Genomic DNA, 27,155 nt, shown 5'->3' with positions numbered 1-27,155 from the left:
AGCGTGTTATTTATGAACCATTCGGCCATTGATTATGCTCACCTGAGCAGAGGGTGAAGCACACAAGGTGCCCGTAACACTGGTGGCCCAACCGGGAATTCATCTGTTGTTTGAAGTTGGTACAGTAGACCTTATAATACCATTAACATGGTCATACAACTGTCACAACATCAACTTTGGAAGGGTTAAGGATAAATCAGAGGCTAGACTATTTTTTTTTATGCTATGCTACTTATGCAAATCAGGTAATGGCACAAGCACACCAAAAAAAATCTGTAATGAAGGCAATTTGCATGCCAGGATTCCCCATTTTGTACATGGTTCTAGTTGACACAACAGACTACTGCAATCTGACATACTTTAATGGGACTATTGCTCCACCACTGCAATCCAGACACCTTAATCAGTTCTTTAAAATGACAAAAGTATGGAATATAGACTGTTCCAATGCTCTTGATTATCATATAATGAATTTACTGCTCACAATGAATAGAAAATGTAAATAAAACTGAGTTTACGGCGTGCTTTGTGTGGGTATTACAGGCGCAACATTAAATCCACTCAGCAAATAGCACTAACTTAAGTGAACAATGTGCAAAAAAGAACAATGTGCAATCTACAATGCAACAAAATCCTATTCTTAATGAGTATTTATCTAATTTTACACTTAAAATGTTATGTACCACTAATTCTCAAGTCAATTTATCTAGTTTTAAAAAGATCCAAAATTGAAAATTGACCATCATGTCATTCCAAACCTCTAAAACATTCTTTCTTCAGTGGAACAAAAGAAAGTTTGGGTCAAAACAAAATTGCACAAAATTGATTTCATTCAATTTACAGACAAAATAAATCATCTTTTGTATTTACAGAAGAAAGAAAGCCTCGTAAAACTAGATTGCGGGTGGTTAGTGAATAATGCAGAGGTGAAATACTGCACATTGGATGTGCGAATTCATTGCTAAATGAATTCATTCCATCAGTTTTGAGAATCAAAACACTACAGAAACAGCATAAATTGTTCTGATTGGAGTTATGTCAAATATGTGGTCTCTAGAAGAAAAAAAAAAAAAAAATCTGATATATTTGGGATGTTAGTTTTGTTTTCTGATGTCATTCATTGGCAGACTGCTGAGTTTAAAGCCCTTCTTCTGTTTTCTCTGAGCTCTCAGCTATGCAGTGCAAGAAGCGGTAAAATTAATCACTGAAATCATGAACCCATGTCAAACATATGACTTAGTATGAAATCATTCTGATTATCGCTAAAATAATCCTGACCACACAGTCCAACTAAATGACCTTTTTGAATCATTATTAAACAAACATCCTGACAGACAACCTGCTAGCTCTCTGGATCCGCCTGCCTTTCATGCACACAAATTTGTGGGTTTGTGGTATGATACGGAAATTTATTCCTGCACAAACATCAAAAGGCTGCCACGTTTCACTATTAGATCAAACTCAAAACGTGATTAACTTGTTACGACCTGGCTACAGCAAAAATCTCAAAGACTCCATAAAGATTTCTTTGATGCTCTTGGTCAAATGGCTAGTGTTCGGTGCGCAGTCTCAGCTTTGCTTCTGACATTAGAGGGTTGGAGCTATTTTAAGGAGACCCCAGTGCCTCTGGCAGGTCCACCACACGCCACTGTACAGCGGCTTCCATACAGCTGAAGAATGGCTCCATTATTCCCCCACAAACTCATATACTTTCACAGAGGTCCACCCACTTCTGACCTGATCTCGCTGAAACACACCACTATCGGAAATTCCCCCGTTTTGTGAAGGTGGGAACAAAACAGAACAGAATGAATCACTGAATAACAGGAATAAAGGTTGAAAATAGACATTTTTAAAGAACATTTTAAAGAGTTTGATCTTTTTATCTTAAAGTCTTAAAGATTTTACCTAGTGTAAGGCTTTTATAATGCATGTAGCAATTAATTAGCCATGGAATTATTTTATACACAGTTTTTTTTTTTTTTGGTGAAGATTGTGTCCAATTATCAAACTAAATGATTCATAATCTTATAGTTCAACAAAATAATTGCTTGTCACATGCCAGAGCAGATGGTACGGTTCCATGCGATATTTCTGTAAATAAAACAAATAAAGTGCCTTTATCAGAAAAGACATTAATTATCTATATACACTACCATTCAAAGGTTTGGGGTCAGTAACACTTTTTTTTTTTTTTTGAAAGATATGAATACTTTTTATTCAGAAAGGATGCATTAAATTGATCAAAAGTGACAGTAAAGACTTGCATTTCAATAAATACTGTTCTTCTTAACTTAATATTCACAAATCCAGAAAAACATCTCGTGGTTACCATAAAATAATAAGCAGCACAATGTTGACTTATAAGAAATAACAAGAAAAAAATCAGCATATTAGAATGATTTTAGGATTCGAGGATCATGTGACACTGAATTCTGGAGTAATGGCTGTTAAAAATTTTAAAACCAGAAAACAGTTAAACAGTATATTAAAGTGTAATAATATTTCTGTTTTTGCTGTATTTTTGATCACATAAATGCAGCCTTGGTGAGACTTCTTTCAAAAACAACACCACCAAAACAAATCTTACTGATCTAAAACTTTTGAACGGCAGTGTATGCAATAAATAAAAATGTTAAAAATCCCTAAAATCAGCTGATAAACCATATGGTAGCTTTATAAAATCCTCTACAAAGCTAAAAAAAACTAAATCTGTGTTTCATCATTCTGACACTCGCTTTGTCACCAAGTCAAACAAGAACACATCCACAAATATATAGCCCGCCCTGTGTGTTTATGCGAGTGTGTGTTTGTGTACATGTGTATGTGAGAGCATCAGGAAATACCAGGCCAAGCATTCCAGCTCGTCAGCACCTCTGGCCCTCATGTGACTGGAGATACACAGCCCAGATTGTGTGTGCAAGTTTGCTCAAGAAGCATGATAAGAAAATTTTGTAAAAGTGAGGGAGAAGGAGGGGTAAAGAAAGGATAATCTGATATGCATGACTTGTGGTTTCTCCTAGCGCCTCTCTTTTCTTTGCCCTGGCAGAAATGGCAGTTTGCATCCATAATTTACAGGCTTCTCCTCTCCCTCTTCTCCTGGCAATCTGGTCTTTATGGCTCCACCCCCATCCCAAACTCATTAGCATAATGTAGATGCTACCAAAAAAAAAAGCACACATTTTCACCTTCGAGCCGTTCTGCATCTCATCAGTACACAAGACCAGGCAGAAAGCGGTGAATGTGTACTACAGGCTCGGGATGAAACACTTTATGCCACATGTGCTGTTTAGACTAATGTCTCTGACTGCCTGCTAAAACAGATTTTTTTCCCCCCAAAGAATCTCACATCTCAGTAATTGTGCCTGCCTTTAATAATCACATAAAAAACTGACACTGACGTTGTAAGGGGGAACAACAAAGCAGCGAGTGATTTGAGAGGCCCCGCTGCTAATTATGACTCATGTTATACAGAACGTTCTGTTGCTGCTCAAAAACACTAAATAAATTCGTCGTTTGACTGCGCTCAAGAAATATGAGCGTCTGACACGACAGCGTGAATGCTTTCCCTTTTTTAGCACCAATTAGCCATTCGAGTTAATTCGGGAAAGTTGTTTTGAAGATAACACCATGCGAGCGGCACGTGTGTGCAAATCTGTGATTAGGTGAACAATCATTAGCAGAAATGAGCAGTGAAGGATCATCAGTCAAAGCGCTTACCGGAGGATGCAGTAGATTTCTTTGTTCAGTGTTTGGCAAATTCACTCACATATCTTCATCAATCATAGAAGTGATCTGGAATTTAAAAAAGAACACATTATATTAATCCTTTGCCAAAGTAAATGATGTGCGCGGTTACACGTGTTCTTCTCGGTATTCATAATCCCCCGTTCTGTACCTTCCCTGCTTGATAATGTCACACTTCTAAATAAAGGAAGCACACGGTTAGGCTTATTCTGCACATGGGATCATGTACCATTATAATCTGTGGCATTTACCAGCTAGTGTAGGAGACAATCTAACTGTTATAGTGACGGTACTGAACAGCAACTGTTTATAATTTTCATAAACAACAACCAAATCAAATTACAAGAAAAATGGATGTCTTATATGTAAAATTGCTAATCCAACAACTGATTCAAACAAAGATATGCAGATGCAGAATCCTAAATGACTGTATTTTAGAACTTAGTTTTGCATTTTAAATTTTAAAAGTTTATCTATTTTAAATTGTTGGTCTATTTAATACTGATGTTTGTTGTAACAGCAAAATAATTCAGTGTTTTCTATGACAACTGTCTTTCAATAGAAGTTCAATAAAACAACAAAACCTATGATATCCTAGCACTGACAGAATCCAGTGCTAGGAATGTAACCATGTAGAGTCTGGCACACTATGGCCCGGTTTCACAAACAGGGCTTAGACTAAGCCAAGATTAGACATTAGTTTAATTAAGGTATTTATGTAGCTTTTCTAAACGTACACAAGAAAAATAACATTACTGGTGTGAATTTTGAGACATTTACAGATGGAGAATATACCTGTGAAATGTAAGTTATGCGCTGAGAACCAAATCACAAATTCTGTCAACACTCGTATCTGTCAGACTCAGAGCATCTGACGGGGAAAGCCGCTTTAAACTATACGTGTTAACTATATCTTAATCTTATGAGTTAGGCTGTTTTTAAAGCCCTTAAACATTCCAGGATTATTCTCCTTATAGTGGGCTTCAATGGTCTCCAAATGGTTGAAGGTCAAAATTACAGTTTCAGTGCAGCTTCAAAGGGCTTTAAATGATACCAGACAAGGAATAAGGGTCTTATCTAGCGAAACGATTGGTCATTTTCGGAAACTGTATATGCTGTATATGCTTTATAAACACAAATGATCGCCTTGCACGTGCTTCTGCTTTCCGTATTCTTCAAAAAGCTTACGCTGTATGTCCTACGCCTTCCCTATTCTACTTGTGGAAAAAATGGAACTGGCGCCGCGTTCGTTCTGTAAGTAGAATAGGGAAGGCGTAGGACATACAGCGTAAGCTTTTTGAAGAATACGGAAAGCAGAAGCACATGCAAGGCGATCATTTGTGTTTATAAAGCATATACAGTTGTATTTTTTCCGAAAAAGACCGTTTCTCGTTTCAAGCCCTTTGAAGCTGCACTGAAACTGTAATTTTGACCTTCAACCGTTTGAATACCATTGAAGTCCACTATAAGGAGAAAAATCCTGTAATGTTTTCATCAAAAACCTTCATTTCTTTTCGACTGAAGAAAGAAAGACCTGAACATCTTGGATGACATGGGGGTAAGTAAATTATCAGGAATATTTTATTTGAAAGTGAACTAATCCTTTAATATTAAGCATGTCTCATGTTTAGGACAAAATGTATTTGTGCATTTTTCCATCAGCAGCACTCTGCGACATCCACCGCTATGTTTCAGATGCGCTCGTATAAAACTACTGTATAATCGATTTAAACGGTATTGCCTCATTCTGTATCGTATACAAAAAATATATCGATATATCGTACAAACTTGATATACCAGCCAGCCCTAGCGGGAGTAAGATATTTTTGGTTTTCACAAGAACTTTTGCTGACAAATAAATGTGAATTTCTCTGTCCAGGTAACATGGAGAACGAGTAACGTTAAACATTGTCTATTTACATATACTACCGACATTGTAACAATACAAAGCAGGTTGAAAATCTGTGAAATTACACTTAAACATTCTTGAGAAGTCATGTCAAAACCAGCACTCCCCCCACCACCAGGGGCGGTTTGTTCAGTTGGGCGACACACCACCAAAGAGCAAAAGGGACGTATTTTTTCAATTACATTCAACTACAGTGTTATGCTAGCTGTCACTCACTGCTCAGACTGTTCTGCCTCTGGTCTGGCTATAGTCCAATCAGCGTCAAGTCACATTCTATGGAGTACCACCTCTTTTTGGGCGATTTCACTCTGGCCGAGATTTCCATTCAAATAAGTTTTTTCTCGAACTGCAGGCACTGCAATGCAATGGGTTCCGGGAGGGCTAGCACTAACGTGCTTTCGTCACCATACGTAACCTTAACTTGGGCAGCGATTGGTGGAAACAAACATACCTCTATGTGCAAGCACAAACTTCCGTGAACGAGCGCGCCAAACAGACGGAGAGCAATTGAATAGAAGCGTAATAATTCTGACTAAAATATACATTTTCATAAAATATTTGTTTGCCATATGTAGAATTTCAAACATACAACTAGGCTAAGTGTATTTTTATGATAGCAGTAACTGTAAAGTGACTATTGTAGGGTAATCAAAATAGCCTAATTAGGCTATTTATAATTATAAACTAATTATAATTAGTCTGTGCTTATGTTTTTATTTATTTTCATTTTTAGTTTAGTGAATTTAAAGTCCTCATGAAATCAAAATTGACCCTAGTTACTTTGCTAGTGCATATTACTATCCTTGTGGTGAACAATTAATCCGTGCAAGTTAATACACAGAAAAAAATTGTTTGTCGTGGTAATCTTTAATCAAAATTTGAAAAGTTATTTCCAGTCTGGAATGGCGTTCCTTCTCTGATGACGTCAGTTTGACGGTTTGGGTTGAAAGCGCTTAAACCACTCCCCTCTAACTGTTAGTCTGCCATGAGCAAGAGATGAAGAGGAGGAGTGCTGAAGTAAAACCCTGCCCTCTATTCAATATTCCGTTTCACTTGGAAATACGTCACAACACTGGAGAAAAGTTCTTTGCAACTTCCGGTTCATGGGGACTTTAACTTCTTAAAGCATTATTTTGTTTTCAGATTGCAATGTTACAATAAATGTAGGCCTAATGTGTTTTGACCCCTTTTTTGCACATAATATAGCATAGACTACACGGTCACTATGTTTGTTTTCATAGCCTTCAATATGAACATTGTTTGTAGGACAATATTGGCAGGATGTGAAATAACATTATTTAATTAAATACAGATTAAAAAAAAAAAAAAAAAAAAAAAAAAAAAAAACATTTATTGGTTAAGTGGTCATGGAAAAAGTTTTCTTCTTGTAGGGTTTGCATTACATTAAAAACAGGCTGAATGTGTACGATCCCTTACTGTGCAGGGGGTGTGGTTTCAGTAACAACAAAATTAAAGGGGACCTATTATGCCTCTTTTCACAAGAAATAAGTCTCTGGTGTCCCCAGATTGTGTCCGTGAAGTTTCAGGTCAAAATACCCCAGAGATTATTTATTATAGCTTGTTAAATTTGCCCCTATTTGGGTGTGAGCAAAAACACGGTTGTTTTTGTGTGTTTCCCTTTAAATGGAAATGAGCTACTGCTCCCTGCCTGCTTTCCAAAAGAGGGCGGAGCTTTAACAGCTTGCGCTTCGGATACTCAACAACAACAAAGCTGGAGAATCTCACGCAGCCTTACATTGTTCAAACCGGAGTCGGACACTGATGGAGAGGCTGTAAAAAGATACAACTTTTACTGGACGTTTCTGAATGGTTAATGAATACATTTTTGTAGTTGCTGTGGAGTTGATTCAACTAATTGACTAGCATGTGCAGTCATGTTAATCTTTTGTGCAAAACCCGTATGGACGCCCACTATACATAGCGTACCTGTTTGCCAAACAGAGCCTACAAAGTTTATGATTGCTATCAAATGCTGTGAATAGTCTAATATTTTTTTCCAAAATATCACTCAGACAGAAACGCTCCTTTGTTAGCAAAGTTTGCCAGGGACAACTTGTAAGTTATCCAAGCTAACGAGACTCTAAATAGTGTTCTGTGCTTGTTTGTGCAGCCAAAGACAGAACAGTTAGCATGCTTTGCTCAAACTTTTGCTATGGCTCTGGTACGCCATTGTCATTTGCAAAAACAAAAAGGAATAATAATATCCCCTCCCCTTCCTACGTCACTAGGGGAGCAAAATCTGAGCGGGTCGTTTTTTCACATGCTTGCAGAGAAAGGCTTACCAAAACAAAGTTAGTGGGTTGTCCTTTTTTCACATTTTCTGGGTTGGTAGATGTAACGGGGACCCGATTATAGCTCTTAAACATGGAAAAAGTCAGATTTTCATCATATGTCCCCTTTAACATTTATATCCTGTCTAAACCAAAACACAAGTTATCTACTACAGAATAAACCCAACGCTAAGAGATTTAACATATAATATCTTTTGAGTCTTAAGTAATTTTACAACTATTAACTATAACTATTCTGTTTGGAAAAACAGATGTAATTTACAAACAGACTTGGGAGCTTTTTTTTAAGAACTGCAAAAACTAAATCGTACAGTCAACATTCTTAATTAGAGCTGAATTATGACCAATAAGCATAATTTTCCATGATGGTTATGGTTTCAGTACATTTGCATTTGCAATGGACACATCCTCAACTAAAAAAAGTGAGGGTTCAAAGAAAATCCAGGACTTCCCACTGGCACTTAATACATTTTCTTCTCGTAAATACGATAATTCTGACATAACTTGAAGGCAGCAATAATCTGTTCATATAAAACTTTGTCTTCATCTTTCTCATCAGCTTCTACAGTTCCACCATCCATATCCTGTCATGCAACTGTCACTGAGCCTGAATGAATGGGCTTATAAGCTAAAGAAAAAAAAAAACGACAATCTTTCTGATTCTCGGCCCTCTGCATGCGACTGGAGTGCTGGGTCTATTAGGTGTGTTTATTGCTTGAATTCCTGCTATCACCCCCTACGGACCCCTATAGCTGTAATTTCATATGAATATTTCAAGTCAGCTTTTGGAAAAGCAAAACTACTGATATCCTAATGGGATCATGCTTTGACTATTAATGGACTTGTTTATCACGACAGTATTAATAATACCTACACACCACTTTTGATATTCTACCAGAATATTGTAATTGTATCAGGTCATAGTGACTACAGATACCAGAATGATGATGATAATAATAATAATAATTTCCACACAGTATGCCATTAAATTACACTCAAATCTGGCTGGCTGCTGTGACCCTCTCATTTATTTTCTTATGTTTGATTCAAATTAAAATGGACATATCATTTTAATTAACAAAACACTCTACAGTTCTTGCATTAAGCATTGGAGAACAGACAAAATGTGAAGTGCATGTTAACGTCCTACTCAGAGAACATCCACCAGTGTTATTCCGGACACGATGCCCAAGGACTTACTGAAATAAGGTTTAGACACGAGGATGTTATAGGTTATTCCTTAAGGACTGCCACTGCTCCAGTTTTCAATGGGCTACTACCATTTTAATTGGTACAATTAGGTTATCTAAACCCACATCTGATGAAAAAAAAAATACATACACACACACACACACACACACACACACATTATATATATATATATATATATATTAAAGAAATCTTTTTGAAACATTTTAAAAATAAGACAAATTTTATAATAAAAATTATTATTAATAATAATAAAACAAAACCTTCATGACACAGTGAGTATAATTTACTTATGAAGAAAATATGACCTTCAGGCTGGATGACTGATCTGGAGTCACTCAGCATGAGAAAAACCCATGAGACGGACTGATACTAACAATAAAGGAAAGACACAGTCGGGATACAGGAGGCCGAGACAGCAAAGGCTTGATTATCCACACTTTCACGGTCACGGAGCACAAACTGAGAGCCGTCTATAGCTGACCTCCTCCGGTTCTTGGACTGCAGTGGCGCTCAGATGGGCTGTTGGATTGGGGTGTATTGTCTGTGCTCCACACTCATTAGCTGAGTCAAGGAGGGACTTACTGGGGTGTTTAGCTCGCCGGGTTTGTGTGGCAGCTCAACAAGCTCTCCCAGCTGGAGTACGGCTCTCACATCACAGCTGCACACTTACAATTAGTGCAGGTGCAGCTGAGGAAAGACCAGGCAAAACACAGACAAAACACACAAAGGTGTTGCACACCGCTGTAGAGTGCTGTTACATGTAAAACAAAGCACTGATCACTCAAAAATCAGCTCATTATAAAAACCAACAATGCAAGAAAACCATGTTTATGTCAGATTTTGAGCTTTATCTGGTGTTGACGTTGTCAAGATGTGCACATTTAAAATCAGTTTTGCTTAAACAGTTTATAACCTTAGACGATAAAAAGCTTAGTTTAAAGGAATTTACATCAGCTTACACATCATTAAGAATAATCAGTGCAAGATCGAGCATGTAAACAGAATTTTATCAAATTTTAATATGAATTTTCTTTAATTTGCATGTTCAAATACACTTCTGTTCTTCTTATCTGTACAAAAACTAGCACTCCATTATGAAGCTAAATTGTTCTGGATGAGATAATGCACCAACTGCATCATTTTCCAAATATTTGAAGAGAAAAATAGAAGCCAGGCTTGTGTTTTCCCCCCTCAATCTCATATTGATCCAAAGAGCCTTGCTTGCAAAACATTATCACAAAACTGAGCACGGAAACAAATTACATGACAAAAGCAGCCATTGATTTGCGAATCGTTTATTAAGGGGACACTAAAAGTGAAATGAATTCCAGCATTTTAAGCTTTGTTTCTCAGCCACACAGTGAGGCAATGCAGAAACCTGGAATGCTGAGGCTGTCTTGCATCTGGAGTCGTCTCTGATGCATGCCATAAAAGATGCCATTAAGCAGAATGGGCCGGCAAAACACACAACATGTAGATCTGAATAATTCATTTAGGGCTCAACCCGCTGGAGGGACATCTTTTTTTCCCAATTGGTTTCCTGCATCAAAATCAGAGCATATATTTGCTCTGACTGAAAAAAAAAAAAAGCACAACACGAGCATTCTGCGGACATACAAATTAGCAAGCAGGTGTCTTTACATGTGGTGCAGACCTTTATTTTTCTCTGTACAGTTCAATAGAGACTGCAGACTGTTGTCTGCCTTATTAGGCTCTTTTCCAGGGGCAGTGGGTAATGAGACTTCACACAGACAATAAAAAAACTCACAGCCAATCACATGAGAGTGATGTAAGACATCTGTCACCATGTTTTCCGCAGCTCTAATTTACTCAGTAACTGCAGAAGGCAAGATAAACTCTAACAGGGTCATCAGTGGGGAAGAAACAGCTAATGTCAGTGTGCAGGTTAAAAGTTACACGTTTTTAAATGTATACAATTTTGGATATAGATTTTAATATAGACATATTTCATAATAAATAAATAAACAAACATTTTGTAGATGTAAATGTTTTAACGTTTTAGCATAAAAATATTAATATTAAATATAATAAAAACATATAAAATTTTACGATAATGTTTTTTAAAATATATAAATATAAAAAGCATAACAATTATTATTATTTATTTATTTTAAATAATATTATTAGTAGTACTACTCCAGTAGTATTTTTAACATTCTTATTATAAATAGTTTATACAGGTTTTATATTTATACTTTTAAAAATATTATCATGATCTATATATTAGTTTCTAATAACAATAATAATAATAATAATAATAATAACTCATATAATAATTCAAATTATAATTTAATTTTAATAAGTAATAATTCTATTTTTTTTTTTTTTTTTGATAAAATCTGTAAATATGAATTTAGAAATTCCCTAATACCAAAGACTATAGATATAGAAAGACTGTTTGCTCCTATTAGTTATGAACGGGAGAAATTGCAACGCACAATATGGCGGAATATGTCCCGCCTTCTAAGTAAAAGAGCCAATCGCTGATTGATAAAGTCATTGCATCACTGCAGCTGCCATTAGAGGCTCCATAGAAACCTGAGACTCGCGCTTAGGATTGCACATGCGCATTGGCTCCTCTAGCCTGAAAAAGAAGCTTTTTTAATGCTATTTGAGCATAAGAAACAACATTTATGGGACAGTTCATGTCAGATTTTGTTGCTGATTTGAAATATGTAATTTAATTGTGAGTTCACAGTTTTTGAGATTTCAGGATTCACCCCATTCAGATACATAGGACTTGGTCTTGGATGCCCGAAATAGCTGCCTGGAGGCGTTGCAAATATGGCCGCCAAGTGAACAGACTTTCCTTGAAAGGGACTTTGCTAATACTTACAGGTTTAAATCCTAGAATATACTGTAGATGAGTTTCAAAGGAACAATCAAAAAGCAGAGACAATAAGAAACAAGCGCAAAACAACGTCAAACACATTTAAAAAGCATCACTGGCAGTAAACAGACTGACTGAGTTGAAGAATCAGCAATGCAAAGTGTAAATGTGTGCACATGAAACAACCATGAACAAAATCAAGAGTAGAGAAATGGGTAAGGATCAAGATTTAAACAGAAACTTAAACAGAATTTCTACTATATCTATAGTCACACAATGTGTTTCCAGCAAACCGAGCACACCAAGTCCACACGTTTCAGCTATATAGCTAAAGATTTTTAATCACTTCGCTCGGCAGCTGGAAAATGCCACAGTAGCCCAAAAGTTCACAAGGCCCCTTTCATTCAAACTCCAGTTATACAGGCAAGCGGCCAAGCCTGCCAACCACTAAGCATTCAGCTGGGCCTCCAGCACCGGGCCAAGTCGAGCAGACAGCCACAGCCATGCGCACAAGAGCGAGGGGCTTGCTGACACATCTACAGCCCTGACACAGGGCAGAAAAATGCGCAGGCTCACTCCAGTCTTTTCTTTGCGGCCGAGCTTGAACGTACCCAACAATTACCAAGCTATTTTCTCTGGAAGGGCAATTCCCTGTTTATTGGTATCCGCCTGTCAAAGGCTCTCCCCGTCAATCCTCAGCAGGAGCCCTCGCAATGGTCAATGGGAGAAGATTGAGTGTAACTCAACAAAAAATGAGTGGGATTCCGGTTCAGGATCCACCAGTATTACACAGGAGGGAAGCGGTTTCCAAAAGGATTAAAAACAAGATGGTGACTTGAGCAGTAGCTTGTAATTTTCCAATACCGCCAGTTTAAAAAAAAATACAGTAAAGCAATGGAGTGTTAAATGGAGGGAATAGATGTGCTGATGTGGCATACAGACTAGTGTTGTCACGCTTTTTAGCCTTTTTGACAAGTAGTCCCGGTCTCCAGTACTTGGTGCCAGGATATAACTCAAATAAATATGTAAGAAAGACTTGTCTTCATGAGAAAGCATCTACAGAAACGATGTTTACTATAAAGAAACAGCATGAAATGTTTCTGAATCAACCTTAATAGAGCTTCAGTGGAATTCGGCATCTACTGCTCCCGCAGAAAAATAATTTGGTGCTTTTGGAAAACAGCTTCCACCCTAGTTTCATCACCTCACTCTTTCTTTGTTAGAGCTCGGAAATGCCTGAAGTTAGGAATGAAAATACTGGCATGTCCCTGCAGCTCAGTGAGAGAGAATATTTCTGCAGCTGCGGAGTGAAGTCAGCTCATCAGAACAGAGCCAGCAGGCCAGGTTTCCTCCACAGATAACCATGTTAACCTAAAGAACATAAACACCCACCTCACGTTTCACCACGAAAGTATGTGTGCCATGAGGTTACGATGCAATCTTTAGGAAACACCCAACAATGTTTCAATTTCTGACAATACAAAAATTGTCATGTATGAGTCTTACAAATGATATCACATGTAATTTGAGATTTTATTTTGGTTTGCATGGTTTCTGGCGCAAGAAATTTCCCAGCATTTTGCTTTTCAGATACTTTGAAGCACATTGCATATTTCAGTGGGACTGTAAAAGATTTTTATATAAATATAAAAGCTAAATAATCTCATTGTCAAAAGAAACTTTATTTGGAGTACTTCATGTGCACAATGCAAATTTCTTAATATTAAGCCTAAATGTGTTTTGATGTCAATATTGACAAGGACTGTATGACCTTTGAATAATATCAGTATTTAAATGCAAGATATTTAAAGTGTACCTAAAGTTTACTTGCAATAGTTCCACTTTAGCACAATCAAATATATTTAAGTATATCTTTAGTTGGACCTCAGCATTAAAGTGCACTATGTATTAGTTGTTCCAATTTTAGACTTTAATTATACCAGTTTAATATACCAAAAGTACAATTGCAGGGTATTTTTATTAAGTACATAAATATGTAAATGTATTTATGGTATACTTAACATGAAATAAATGCATTTCAAATACTTTTTAGCATATTTATTTTTCACTAGGGTTAGCAGATGTACAATTCGATTTGCTTATGCCACTTGCATCAGTGAGGGTCAGACTCTTCTTACAATTCAGTTTAAACCACATATTATTGTATCCGTCCAATTGGCGAGTTACTATATACTCACCAAAGCCATTTTTTCTTCCATTTGGCACCAGTGTTATTTTTGGATCCTGACTGTATCTCTAAGACAGGGCTCATTTTGAACGCCATGTGGCCGTCCATCATCGCGTACACCGTTAGCATGGTGTGCTCATGAGATATAACTACTGCAGCCCTGGAATGTGATCGTTGCCATTGGATGTGGTGGTATCATGACCTTATTGTCATTCCTCTCTGCTTTCCTATTAAGTGCACTGCTCCCAGTAATTTTCGATGAGTCAAACTGCCTGACTGACGCACTCCAATTAGGCCTGGGCTAGCAGAGCCCTTAACTCCAGCACATGCTGTTCCTCAGGCACGCACGCAGCCAGGCCTTTTTAGCCAATGACAGCAAGGTGACGGTGATGACATCGAGATGGCCTGCTTGGAAGCCTGTGGCCTGCACTAAGGAGACAGAAATATCTTCCTTTGACAGACATGGATACATGGCACTACGCGTGCAGCTGTCTAAATGTTGCCTCTTTTTGTCTCTCGCTCGCTCTGCGCTATCTTTCTCCCTTGATCCCGCGCTCACTCTCTTGCTCTCTCTCATTCAATCAACTTAAGCACACTGACTTTTTGTCTGCGGCAGAGGCGAAGGGTCAGCGTTCGGAGGCCAACCTTTAGACGCAAGCATTTGAGATGGATGAGGTTGGGGCGGCGACTGGAGCCTGAACACAACCCACAGACAACCTCAGACATTCTCAATTAATCAGGTCACGGTGCAGGGAATAACTCACTCTCTGGTATCTGGGTCTGGACAGTACAACAACCTTCTGCAGCTCACGCAGCCATGCAGCTATTTGCCTTTCAAAACAGTTGAAACTGTGCTTATGCATGTGTGAAATATCTGGGAACGCCAACGGATAGCTTGTGACACATAACCTTTATAGCTGAATGTGTAGTAATGCTAAGCGTTACAACTTGGCTTCGAAACTCCAAATGGTAATATCAATCTTACAAAAAAGAATCCAAGTCATGTTTCACCCCAAAAAGAAAATGAAGCCTATTTTAAGGGCCATAAAATGATCTTATGATAATTAGGCAAATTTCCCCTCCAAATTCCTATTAACATGATGCACTGAGGATTAAATTAAAGGCATAACATAAAACACTACAATTAAGTATAATTATTTTACTAATTAAACAATGTTATTCTTTTTTCACATTGCAGAATTTGTAGGTAAAATGTGCTTAATTGTAATGAAAATAATGTTTAATTGGAATGAATGAATCAATCAAATCAATCAATCGAATGTTTTTATAAAATAATAATAATACATTTATAAATTATTAAATACAAAATAAATATGCAAATTAGTATATCTAATTTAAAACAAATATTTAAAAAATATATTATAACATCTTATATATAATATAAAATGTATAAATATGGTGCCAAGAACCAGCAAGCAACCTACTACTAAAAAAACCCCACTAACAATTGTTCTATTCTTACCATTATTTTCATTCCAAGAGTTCTCAAACTCCTTAATTTAAGTGAAATTCCACACTGTAATCAGAAGTTTAAAAGTCAATTAGCTAGACCCTCTAATTAAACATATCAGAGGCCCCTTCCCTCTCTCTCTGTGCTTCATTAACAGGAGAGCACAGGCCTTAAACTCAGTCTGGATGTCTTTCAAGCTCTCCTCCTCTGGAAGGCGTGGGGCTACAGGTCGTCTCGCTGGAGGTAGGAGCATTTTCATTCAGATCTTGAATGGCCTGCTGCTTTAAAATGCTTACTACATTCCTCCTTCCTCATAGACATTCAGAGACATCCTTACTGATACTATAAAATTTCCCTATCACTGCAGCTCTTTAATCGCTTTGTTATGGCAGTTCTGAGGGAGCAGACGTCGGCCCACATATGCAGGTCCTTCTGGGGGCCTTGAACATAAGATGTCACCGAGAGCCAACCTGGGAAGTCTGGGTTGGGGGAAACCAAGAAACCTGGAACATCTGTCTTTCTTTATGAAGTCTATAAAGATCACAGTGTTGGAAGAAGAGAATGAAAATATATGATTGGAGGAGCAATATACGTACGCTGGATGTAATGTATTGAGATGACTGCTGTCAAATACAAGCAAAATGGAGGTTTGTCAAATGAGAGCATCCAGTCTGCCTGCTACGGATCACACATAAAAACTGGAAGTGCAATAAATACACTTTTTAATGTTGGTCTGGGCAGAATCATAATGACCTCAGATTTTCTATCCAACAGTCTGTATCCGTAAATCAACTCCAGATAGTTCTGCCAGCAAGCAACACCAACACTGTGAACGCCCTAAATCACCAGCAAATAAATGAGAGAAATTCACATAATCAGTGCAGCTGGATGAGACCGTATGTTCTGATAACTCAAGGCTTTGTTTGAGTTCAGTCTCCACCCCAATAGATCTCAAGCTCTTCCAGGGCTCCGGACCAAAACAACTACTATGAAGCCACCGGCTCCAAAAATGAAAACATTTCGGTGCCAAATTACTTTTTTTTTTTTCTTTTTTTTTTTAACAAATCGAAGGATCATATACACTGATTACAGTTCCAATATGCGAAGATGCTGTAGCAGTATCTAGATCATTTGCTTCAGGTTTTCATATATATGGCTCAGAATGATTCACAACTCTTTTGTTAGTCATTTTGATTGACTCAGTATAAAAGGTTCATTTTAGATCATCTTATATTTTACACTGTAATATTATAATTCAACAATATATAAAGTAATATGAAGCTAATCTTTGACAATCTGTATATTTAAATAACACTCTTATTATGCCAGCCAGATTCCTCTTATGCATATGCACAGCGATCTGCTTCAAGAACCTGTATCTCAAACATCTCAATCTGTGCAACACTGTGTGTTAGCGATAATATCTGAAGACGCATTCAGATAAGTAATTCGCATATCCTGTGCAGATGAATAGTACGCAGGTTTGTAATTGTGTAAGCAATGCAGTGATTTGTTTTTGTTCACTCAGACCCCGAGGGCTGGCACTCTTCACACTGCACAGCCCAGGACTGCCAGGAACTACACAATTTGTGATATTATTCAAATGAGCACATTGTTTTCCTGTTTACTGACACGAACGGGCGGGAGACAACTCAACAAGATTAAATCATTCAGAAACAATCAGTCTCTGAGTGCAAGTAGCATTTGAAATGTATTGCTCAAATTATTGAGAGCCATTAATGCATGTGTCCACTCTTGATGCACTGTATATTACACTCATTCATCATGGTTGCATGGCCTGGCAGGCTAACAGAAAACATCTTTTGTAATCATATAGCTTCCTGTCAAGGGCAGCACACACATCTGTACATTTAATGATTCAATGATGATTACTGGTGAGTAACTGACAAAGGAAAAGTTTATATCTCGCTGCTATGACAACATATGCGTAAAAAAATTGCTGTTTAAAGCCCACAGTGGAACAAAGTACTGATTAATATTGCACTAATCGCTCTTTTCCGCGTAAATCTCAATGAAACCTACAGCTTTCAAGTTCCAAAAAATACACAACAACCATATCTTTCCAGTGAGCTGTTTCTGAGTCTCTAAAATCAATAGGTTACAAGACTACTGACCCGCTCAAATGTATGCTACACCGAAACAGTGTTCTTGACTATCAGTTTTGGCATTGTGTCAAACTCTGAGCCCTATCAGGATGCTAGCTGTCATTGGCATAAACGCAACACAGATGCACAATCCTCAGCCTCTTCACCTCCAAAAGTGAGATGAAGAACATCCCAGCCTAAGCTTTCATTTCCCTTCCACACAAAAGACATATTTCCAGAGGAATCCCCACATCTGTCCCGCATTGCACAGTCAGTGCTCTTCATGAATGCACTTTTGGCATAGGTAGAAGGGATATTTCGGCTTGTTTCAACACCTTCCATTCAAAAAGGGTGTTGAACTTAATCTGAGCCAACAAGGAAAAAAAGAAAAAAGTAAAGTAACTTGATGGCAAACCTCCATTAACAACAACAAAGTGCCAGTATATAGGCAATTCTTGGCAAAGCTGTATTATTTGACTAAGAGTGTGGCTGATGTACTGTAGCAGTAGTTTAGTTTCGTACCATTTTTGTGATTAATCAATTTTTGTTAGGTGTATATTAGGCACACAGCTTTACAGCCAAACAAACTGCGGCAATAAATCAATTTTACCAACCCCCAACTTCTGAATGGTAGTGCATATATTTAAAAATATATTGCCCCCTTAAAGGGATAGTTCGCCCAAAAATGACAATTACTCACCCTCAAGTTGTTCCAAACCTGTATGAATTTCTTTCTTCTGCTGAACACAAAAGAAGATATTTTGAAGAATGCCGGTAACTAGTTGATGGGCCCCATATATTTTTTTCCATACTATGGAAGTCAAAAGAGGCCCCATCTACGGTTTGGTTACCCATATTCTTCAAAATATCTTTTGTGTTCATCAGAAGAAAGAAATTCATACAGGTTTGGAACAACTTGAGGGTGAGTAAATGATGACGGAATTGTCATTTTTGGGTGAACTATCCCTTTAAATAGCTTTCATGTGATTACTTTTCTGTAGCTAACAAGGTTTTTAAATGATAGCTTTACTGTAGTTTAAAAACTGAAGAGTACAAGTAGATTTTAGCTTGGAAAACTACAGTTTTAGAACACTTTTACTACCAGCTGAGGCTGTGCTATTATCAACGGAGAACACAGCAATTCACAAAGGTAAAGACAACCTTCCCACAGATGGAAAAGAGAAACATAGAATTGGGAGTATTCCTCCTCTCAGATGCGTTTTCCTCCTGTAACTGCGCAGGCTTGATATCAAAGAGAAGTGAAATCCTGGGTGCTACAGGAGCTGGGATGTTGATGTTAATTCCTGTGGTGTGAGCTAATCCTGCGAATGCTGACATCCTTTTTCTTTATCAAACGCACCATGGGGCTTGTACACACGCCCAGAGAAAACTTCACCGTCAAAGTCATGTCTTACTGTGGTGCTATCATGTGGTATGGGAGACAATGAAGACATGAATATCTTCTAACTGCAAAACATCTAGTCTAGATGAAAAAGAGGTGGCTACACTTGACAGCTAAAATGTGTCATTTTTGCCCCCAAATAATAGCGTTTTTGAAGAGGTTAACAAACACTCCCTCTGTCTGCCATTAGTCAGTCAAAGCGACAGCTCTGCCCTCTAAACTCACAATATTGGTTGAGCCGATGTTGTTGTTTCAGGTTGCTCAAACAGAGCAATATATAAAACAAAGAAAAGAATTACACACTAATGCTTTAAATTATATTCTAGAATATACAAATACATATATAATGTGGATAATACTTGTTGTCAAAAAGTAAATCACCAAGGAGATATTAGCCTCATTCGAGGAACCACACAATGTAAGAAGCAATTCACAATATTGTTGAAAAATTAGGGCATAAAACCAAGCCAGCCTCACACAGAGCAGAGCATCGAGAGAAGAGAAGAGAAGAGAAGAGAAGAGAAGAGAAGAGAAGAGAAGAGAAGAGAAGAGAAGAGAAGAGAAGAGAAGAGAAGAGAAGAGAAGAGAAGAGAAGAGAAGAGAAGAGAAGAGAAGAGAAGAGAAGAGAAGAGAAGAGAAGAGAAGAGTTTTAAAAAAAGAAACAATTAATCATTTAATCAATTTACTTAGTTCACCCAAAAATTCACCACCCATTTTGGAAGAATGCTTGTAACCAAGCAGATCTCGCCCCCCATTGACCACCACAGTAGGAAAAAAATACTATAGTAGTCAATGGGGGGTGAGATCTGCTTGTTTACAAACATTCTTCCAAATATCTTCCTTTGTGTTCAGCACAACAAAAATTTATATACAAGTTTGGAACAACTTGAAGGGGAGTAAATGATGACAGAATTTTCATTTTTGGGTGAACTATCCCTTTAAGCAAATATTATAACAAATAAAATATTAATACTTGTTTTCATAGAATATTTTTCATAAATTTAAGTATGAAAAATTATGAAAAAAGGCTCAATATCTTAAATATTTTTATCTTGTTTTAAAAATGTTCAGATATTTTACTTGAAAACAAGATAAAACTGCAGATTAATAACATTTAAAAGAAAAATGAAATTAAAATGAATGAAATGAAAAAGTGAAAAAGTGAAAGAAAACTGTCAAGACCCCTTTCAGGAAGTATCGCCCCTCCTTTGCTTTAATGAGGTTAACTGTAAAAGCATGTGCAGGATACAGTCTCCCTTTACACACAGCAATGGAAAGGTCACCCGTTATCACATCGAGGCCCCTGTCTCGGTACAAAGCAAGTGTAAAATTACAATTACACCTTAATGAATGGCATATTTCATTACACATATGCTAATTAAGAAGTTTCATATACAACTCTGGCTGTGATAAGCATCTGCTTTAGTACCACGACAGATTGTTCAATCCTCTGAGCTACATGTTGCTTTGTTCTGGGAGAGAGTAAAAAGACAGAAGATTAAAAAAAAAAGGGTAGCGTTTGTGAGCCGGTCCTTGCGCTGCTGTCGGAGCGGGGCCTCTCGCTGCAGTGTCAGTGTTCCAGGTGGAGTGTGGGAGGAAAGGCTGGTGTTCTGGCTTTTGTAACGGGCACCCATCTCCACAGGCTGACGTGAGCGCACTAATCGCTTTAGCTGATCCCGCTCGGCTGTGTGTGAGGCAGATGTTTGTTAGGCCACAGCACTGCTCAGCGTTCACACTGCACTAAGCGAGATTAACCACCACCACCACCTTTATTTACTTATTTGTTTATTTCCCTCCTTGCCCCAGCCTGCCCCAATTCTTAATCCCTGACTAAAAAGCTAGGAGGGAAAAAAACAAAAAAACAACAAAAAAAAAACGATATATTAAATCATTGTGTAATGCACCCTGCAATCGTTCCACAGAAATGTATTTTCCTCCATGAATTTTCAAGAGTGGCTTTTGGGGAGAACAGCCAAACACGCAATAAGACAAATGTTTACGAAACTGCGACAAGGCCGCTCCATCATATCGACGCGCAACTCTCTGAGGTCGTTGAAATATTTTCCTGGTATAAGTCAAAAAATAAGAAACATTTGAAGTGAGAAACCCTAGCCCTTGTCATTTGATCTCTTTCCCCTCTCTTTCTTCTCTGTTGTTCCATTATGCAGGTGCTGGAGGCCTGAGGGTACGAGGCATTTGCAGGACTGGGCTGTGCGCAGATGCAGCTACCCTGCGCATAAACACTACCAGACGTTCATCCAGCACGGGTCTGCTCTGCCGTATATTACTCACAGGCTTCCAATTTGGCCAAATCAACCCAACATGTTCCCTATGATCGCCGTGCTTCCATGAAAAGTCATAATCGTCCGGGATATGTAAACATCTCTCAGCTTATAGCAGAAGAAGGGAATGACCCGCTGCCAGTACAGAGGACAGTGTTCAAAGGTCAAACGTTATCCAGATGTTACGTACTTTGTTCTAAGCCGCTTGAAATGTTGTTACGGCTTGGTTATTTGTCATGCTTTTTGAGACAATGGGAGTCATATTTACACACACTCATAGTGACCACATGAAAATCTCCTTAACATTTTTGCGTCAATATAGGGGGTCAGGCAGTATTTCTTTTTAAATAGTCGATGCTGATATGTAGAAGAACATACATAAACTGCAGAAATCATCAGAGCTGTGATACAGAACGTAGTGTGTTGCAAGTGACAAATAAAAAGCAGTTGTTCTTGTGCCTGGGTTACATCCCAGTGCCATTCTCCCTCATTTCCCCTTTATTTTATGGTTATTAACTGTCCTAAGTCACAAAAAATAAAAATAAATACATTTGTTTTTATTCTTTATATTTAGAATATATACATAGTTTTGTCATGAAACTCAAGATGACGCAGGCTGATGGGTCTTAACGTAAGCTGATGATAATTACAGCGTTAACTACTTGGCACAAGCTGACTGGTCCATGTCACATCTGCAGCCAATGAGCTTGTTGCTCACACATTTAAATGGCTGGTTACATTCACTATAGCAGTTTGCAGTGCACTTCAGAGTTCCTCTAAAACCCTCCATCTTCCCCAGCTCCAACTATATAGATCTGCTATGGGTTATTGATATATTTTATTTGTGCAGCAGCACTATGTCTTACTTGCAGCAGCGTATCGGCGTACATATTGGCAGTAGCAAGTTGTACTTGCTCTGCAGCAGCAGCATATCAGATCTGTTCCACCAAGACCAAATACATTAACAATGTCATATCCATTACCATGATAACAATCTTCCGAGAGTTGTCATGATAGAAATATATTAATTATTTAAGAAATATTTAATAATTTAATAATTGCATCATTAATGCAATTTATGTCACACAGTAGGGCTGCACGATGTATCATTATAGCATTGATATCGTGATGTGCGCATCTGTGATAATCGCATCGCAGGAAGTGCGATGTCTATTATAGGGATCAGACACCACGGTTTGAAACACATGATACTTGGATTAATTGCAAAGTTTAACCATCATAGAGCGAAAGTTGTGTTTTAGGTTTTAGGTCCTGTCAGTTGTGTGCGCCGCAGACTGCTCATGAACACCTAATTCCGTTCACTTCCGTGTCTATTTGTGTCTGAACAGACACATACATGCAAAATTATGTCAAAATGTCCGCCTCTGCGAATATCCTTGTAAATACAGTAACACAAACAAAGAAATCAGTCTTCAACTCGAGGCGACTGAAAAAAAAAAAAAATGTAGACCGCTCAGCGCTTGAGCATGAAAAAGATGCTCAGCGCCTCGTCACACTCCTGGTGTTTAAAAAACGCGGTGCGGCCATTAAAAACAATTGGAAAAGTACGCTAGCCACTGGAAAAACACTTTGGTGAACACACGGCCTTAAAGTGACAGCAGGCTAATATTCTTGCTGCTTTCTGTGTCATGAATGTTATAAAATAACAAAATACAAAGAAGAAATCACTTTTTGCAGCTTTAAAGCAGATTATTTATATTCAATTTATACAGTGTAGACTATACAGTGTTATTTTACATTTGATTATTCATTTTCTGTACATGAAAAATATAAAGCACTGTTTATTTTTTATTTAAATCACCCCAATCATTCTAGAATTATTATTAATTCTTTTCAAATAGAGCTATTCAAGTAATCTGGTGAATTTATTTCATATCGCAATATACACTATATTGCCAAAAGTATTGGGATACCCCTCCAAATCACTGAATTCAGGTGTTCCAATCACTTCCATGGCCACAAGTGCATAAAATCAAGCACCTAGGCTTGCAGACTGCTTCTACAAACATTTGTGAAAGAATGGGTCGCTCTCAGGAGCTCAGTGAATTCAAGTGTGGCACCGTGATAGGTTGCTACCTGTGCAATAAGTCCATTCATGAAATTTTCTCACTACTAAATATTCCACGGTCAACTGTTAGTGGTATCATAACAAAGTGGAAGCAATTGGGAACAACAGCAACTCAGCCACAAAGTGGTAGGCCACGTAAAATCACAGAGCGGGGTCAGCACATGCTGAGGCTCACAGTGCACAGAAGTCGGCAACTTTCTGCAGTGTCAATAGCTACAGACCTCCAAACCTCATGTGACCTTCATATTAGCTCAAGAACAATGCGTAGAGAGCTTCATGGAATGGGTTTCCATGGCCGAGCAGCTGCATCCAAGCCTTACATTACCAAGTGCAATGCGTCGGATGCAGTGGTGTAAAGCACGCCGCCACTGGACTCTAGAGCAGTGGAGACGTGTTCCCTGGAGTGACGAATCACACTTCTCTGTCTGGCAATCCGATGGACGAGTCTGGGTTTGGCGGTTGCCAGGAAAACGGTACTTGCCTGACTGCATTGTGCCAAGTGTAAAGTTTGGTGGAGGGGGGATTATGGTGTGGGGTTGTTTTTCAGGGGTTGGGATTGGCCCCTTAGTTCCAGTGAAAGGAACCCTTAATGCTTCAGCATACCAAGACATTTTGGACAATTTCATGCTCCCAACTTTGTGGGAACAGTTTGGGGATCGCCCCTTCCTGCTCCAACATGACTCCATAAAGACATGGATGAGCGAGTTTGGTGTGGAGGAACTTGACTGGCCTGCACAGAGTCCTGACCTCGACCTGATAGAACACCTTTGGGATGAATTAGAGCAGAGACTGTGAGCCAGACCTTCTCACCAAATCACTGCCTGACCTCACAAATGCACTTCTAGAAGAATGGTCTAAAATTCCCATAAACACACTCCTAAATCTTGTGGAAAGCCTTCCCAGAAGAGTTGAAGCTGTTATAACTGCAAAGGGCGGACCAACTCCATATTAAACCCTACAGATTAAGAATGGGATGGGATGTCATTAAAGTTCATGTGCATGTAAAGACAGGCATTCAAAAACATTTAGCAATGTATTTAGCAAATAGTGTATATTGCAGAAAATCTAAATATCGCAATGTCAGTTCTTTTCAATATCATGCAGCCCTAACACACTGTATACAAGATCTTAGAAGTCATGAGTTTATAACACTGAGCATCTACAGTGGCGCAAGCACCTGTAACCCTGGTAGGCGGGAATTTCTATTCTAACCCTTTAACCCGATTTCGCTTCTCTGTTTGAGATCAGATCTTTTTAAGCCGCTAAACTCCGGGAAAGTTTTCAGTACAATTATCCAGTAAGCGAATGCATTGAAACAATCATTTCAAAACAGCACTAACATAAAGAAAACCAGGCTGATTAGAGATGGCAGAGAGAACAGTGACTCGCGACCCATTTTCAGTGAATTATTCATTACAGTGTCTGTTTAGTTTTAAAACACAAGCTGTCATATTATGTCATTGTTTCTGAAGAGACTGAACAAACGGAACATCAAAACATTCCACCGTTGCCTCGATTATATGCAAACTACGTTTCACGGCTGGATAAAGCTATCCAGCATCTCGCTAGTAAAGTTTTGATGGATGCTAATTATAATTCAAGGTAAAGACAACTGCGATGACGTACAGGAACCGTACAGTAAGCATGTGTGTGTCCGTTATATTGATGCGCAAACAAACAGTGTATGTGCGCTCTCGACGCGCTGATTGCACATTGTATTTATGCACACTTCAGTACATTGTTCTCACATATTCAGGATAATGTTTTTATCCATCATGTGTATGTTGCTATGTTTAGTAATTCTGAATGAATTTTTTTTGTCATCTCCATGTGGCTCTGCGCAGCACCGCAACTTGACGTCTAAAATGTAGTTCTTCGTTGTTGCGCTGTACACTGTGAATTCTCAAGTTTTTGTCTGTAATGTTTTTTTCCCATGGGTGCTTTGGTGTGCATAAATTTACAGATTATATTCATAAATTTGCACAAAAGGGTGCGATTAATCACAATTAAAAATTTCAATCTATTCACAGCCTTGTTTATAAATACAACAATGAAAATAATTAGTATGTAGTATACATTATTTATAAATTTTATACATTACATAAATTAAAACATTATTAAACCATAAATTTCTTTCTTTTTTATATACATTTTCCCACAAGCACAGCAGCTGTAAAATGTGATGAGCAAAGCCTCTGTCAAAGCTCCAACATAAAGCAAAAATTGTGACCTAAAATAAATTTAGGCAAAATGTTTAATAATTAATCACAAGTAATCTCATGTTTTTTCTACTTAATGCCAGACTTAAAAGGAACATGTCGGGTTCGATGCCAAAGAAGAGGTACTTGAGCCTTACTGATGGGGTTGTGAGTATGAAAGATAAAAAAGGCACAGGAAACACTGCCTTTGAGTCAAAATGCAAAAAGGTACAAAATGTAAGACATTAAATTATCTGTACTGAAAGGATGAACATCTAAATTTACAGCCACTAAAAGTGAACAACAATAAACTTCATGACACTGCAAAAACAACATGTCAGATTTAAAGGCATGCCGACCTGTGTGTTCTTCAAGCTGGGAGTAACGTCAGCAGCCCCCCCTCCCCCTCCCCTCCCTTCCCTTCATATAGTCCGTGGGGAAGGTCCCTCCGTAAGCTCCCGTCCACACTAGGGTCCACTGCACCTGGAAAGAAATAAAAGACACGTTACACCTTCAGCTTGAAATTAGAGTATCCTCCCAGGGCCACTCACCAAACCAGAGTAATTTACTTCACACGCAGTGTGAAGACGATCTGACATTTCCCGCTCTACTGATGTATCCGCACAGGTCTGGTACGGCGTGTTTTGTTTGTGTTGCGCTGGGGAGTTTTCAGCTAGAGTGACATCAAACGCAGCCACCCTGGGGTGTCTGGGAGTAGACTCCTGCTATAACCCGCTTCCCTCTGCTCACAAACTGCGTCCTTCCGAAAGGTTATCATAGAGCCGCTTTGTCGCTCCTAATCCAAAATTCATTACGTATAGCAGTTACCACACTTTAATATGATACGTTTCCTGAATGGCTGGGTGAGCTCCTTCACAGTTCGCTGGGAGGTAAGGACGAAGAGAAACAGAGGGTAAAAACGGACAGCAATGCTTTATGTAACTGCGAGAGCAGAGCACCATAAACATGTAGAGTGGTATGTGTCAGCACCAAATCTAATTTACAGACCTCACAAGTGATTGCACGTTGCCAGGTAAGCCAATTAAGGGGCTATTAACCTTGTATAAGTGATAGGGGTGGAGAATCTATGGTTTCTTGGCATGAACGTCCACAATGTGACAGGGTACTGAGGCCGCTTTTTGAGTGACAGCGATGGGAAGGTCAGATGGTAATGTGTGGCATGAATGTCCAAGTGATAATGACGGGGCCTCTCATCGTACCCGGCTCGGATAGCTGCTAACTGGATTGGATGGCCGATCACCACATCTCTCTGAACATGATACACATATGTCCTAAGCTGCTGAGAACAGGCTCAGCAAATGGCGATATGCAGCAATGCCCGCGATGGAGCGAACACAGGAACACCGAGTCTCTGTTGTGCTGGTCAGA

General features: G+C 38.4%; 1 protein-coding gene across 6 annotated transcripts in view; it reads right to left on the bottom strand.

Annotated features, from left to right (window-relative positions):
* zmiz1a (zinc finger, MIZ-type containing 1a) overlaps positions 1-27,155 on the bottom strand; it is a 167,052-nt gene that overhangs the window by 83,119 nt on the left and 56,778 nt on the right. For 5 of the 6 annotated variants that reach the window (XM_048205204.1, XM_048205203.1, XM_048205206.1 and 2 more), the window contains 2 exons: positions 26,126-26,249; positions 3,721-3,795 (listed from right to left, as the gene is read on the bottom strand). The gene's annotated coding sequence lies outside the window, so the exon portion shown is untranslated. The remainder of the gene's footprint in view (positions 1-3,720; positions 3,796-26,125; positions 26,250-27,155) is intronic. The other variant, XM_048205205.1, reaches the window with a different exon arrangement.

The sequence above is a fragment of the Megalobrama amblycephala genome, linkage group LG10 (genome assembly GCF_018812025.1).
Source record: "Megalobrama amblycephala isolate DHTTF-2021 linkage group LG10, ASM1881202v1, whole genome shotgun sequence".
NCBI lineage: Eukaryota > Metazoa > Chordata > Actinopteri > Cypriniformes > Xenocyprididae > Megalobrama > Megalobrama amblycephala.
The sequence above is the reverse complement of the archived record's forward strand: the minus strand, read 5'-3'. Positions and strand labels throughout refer to the sequence as shown.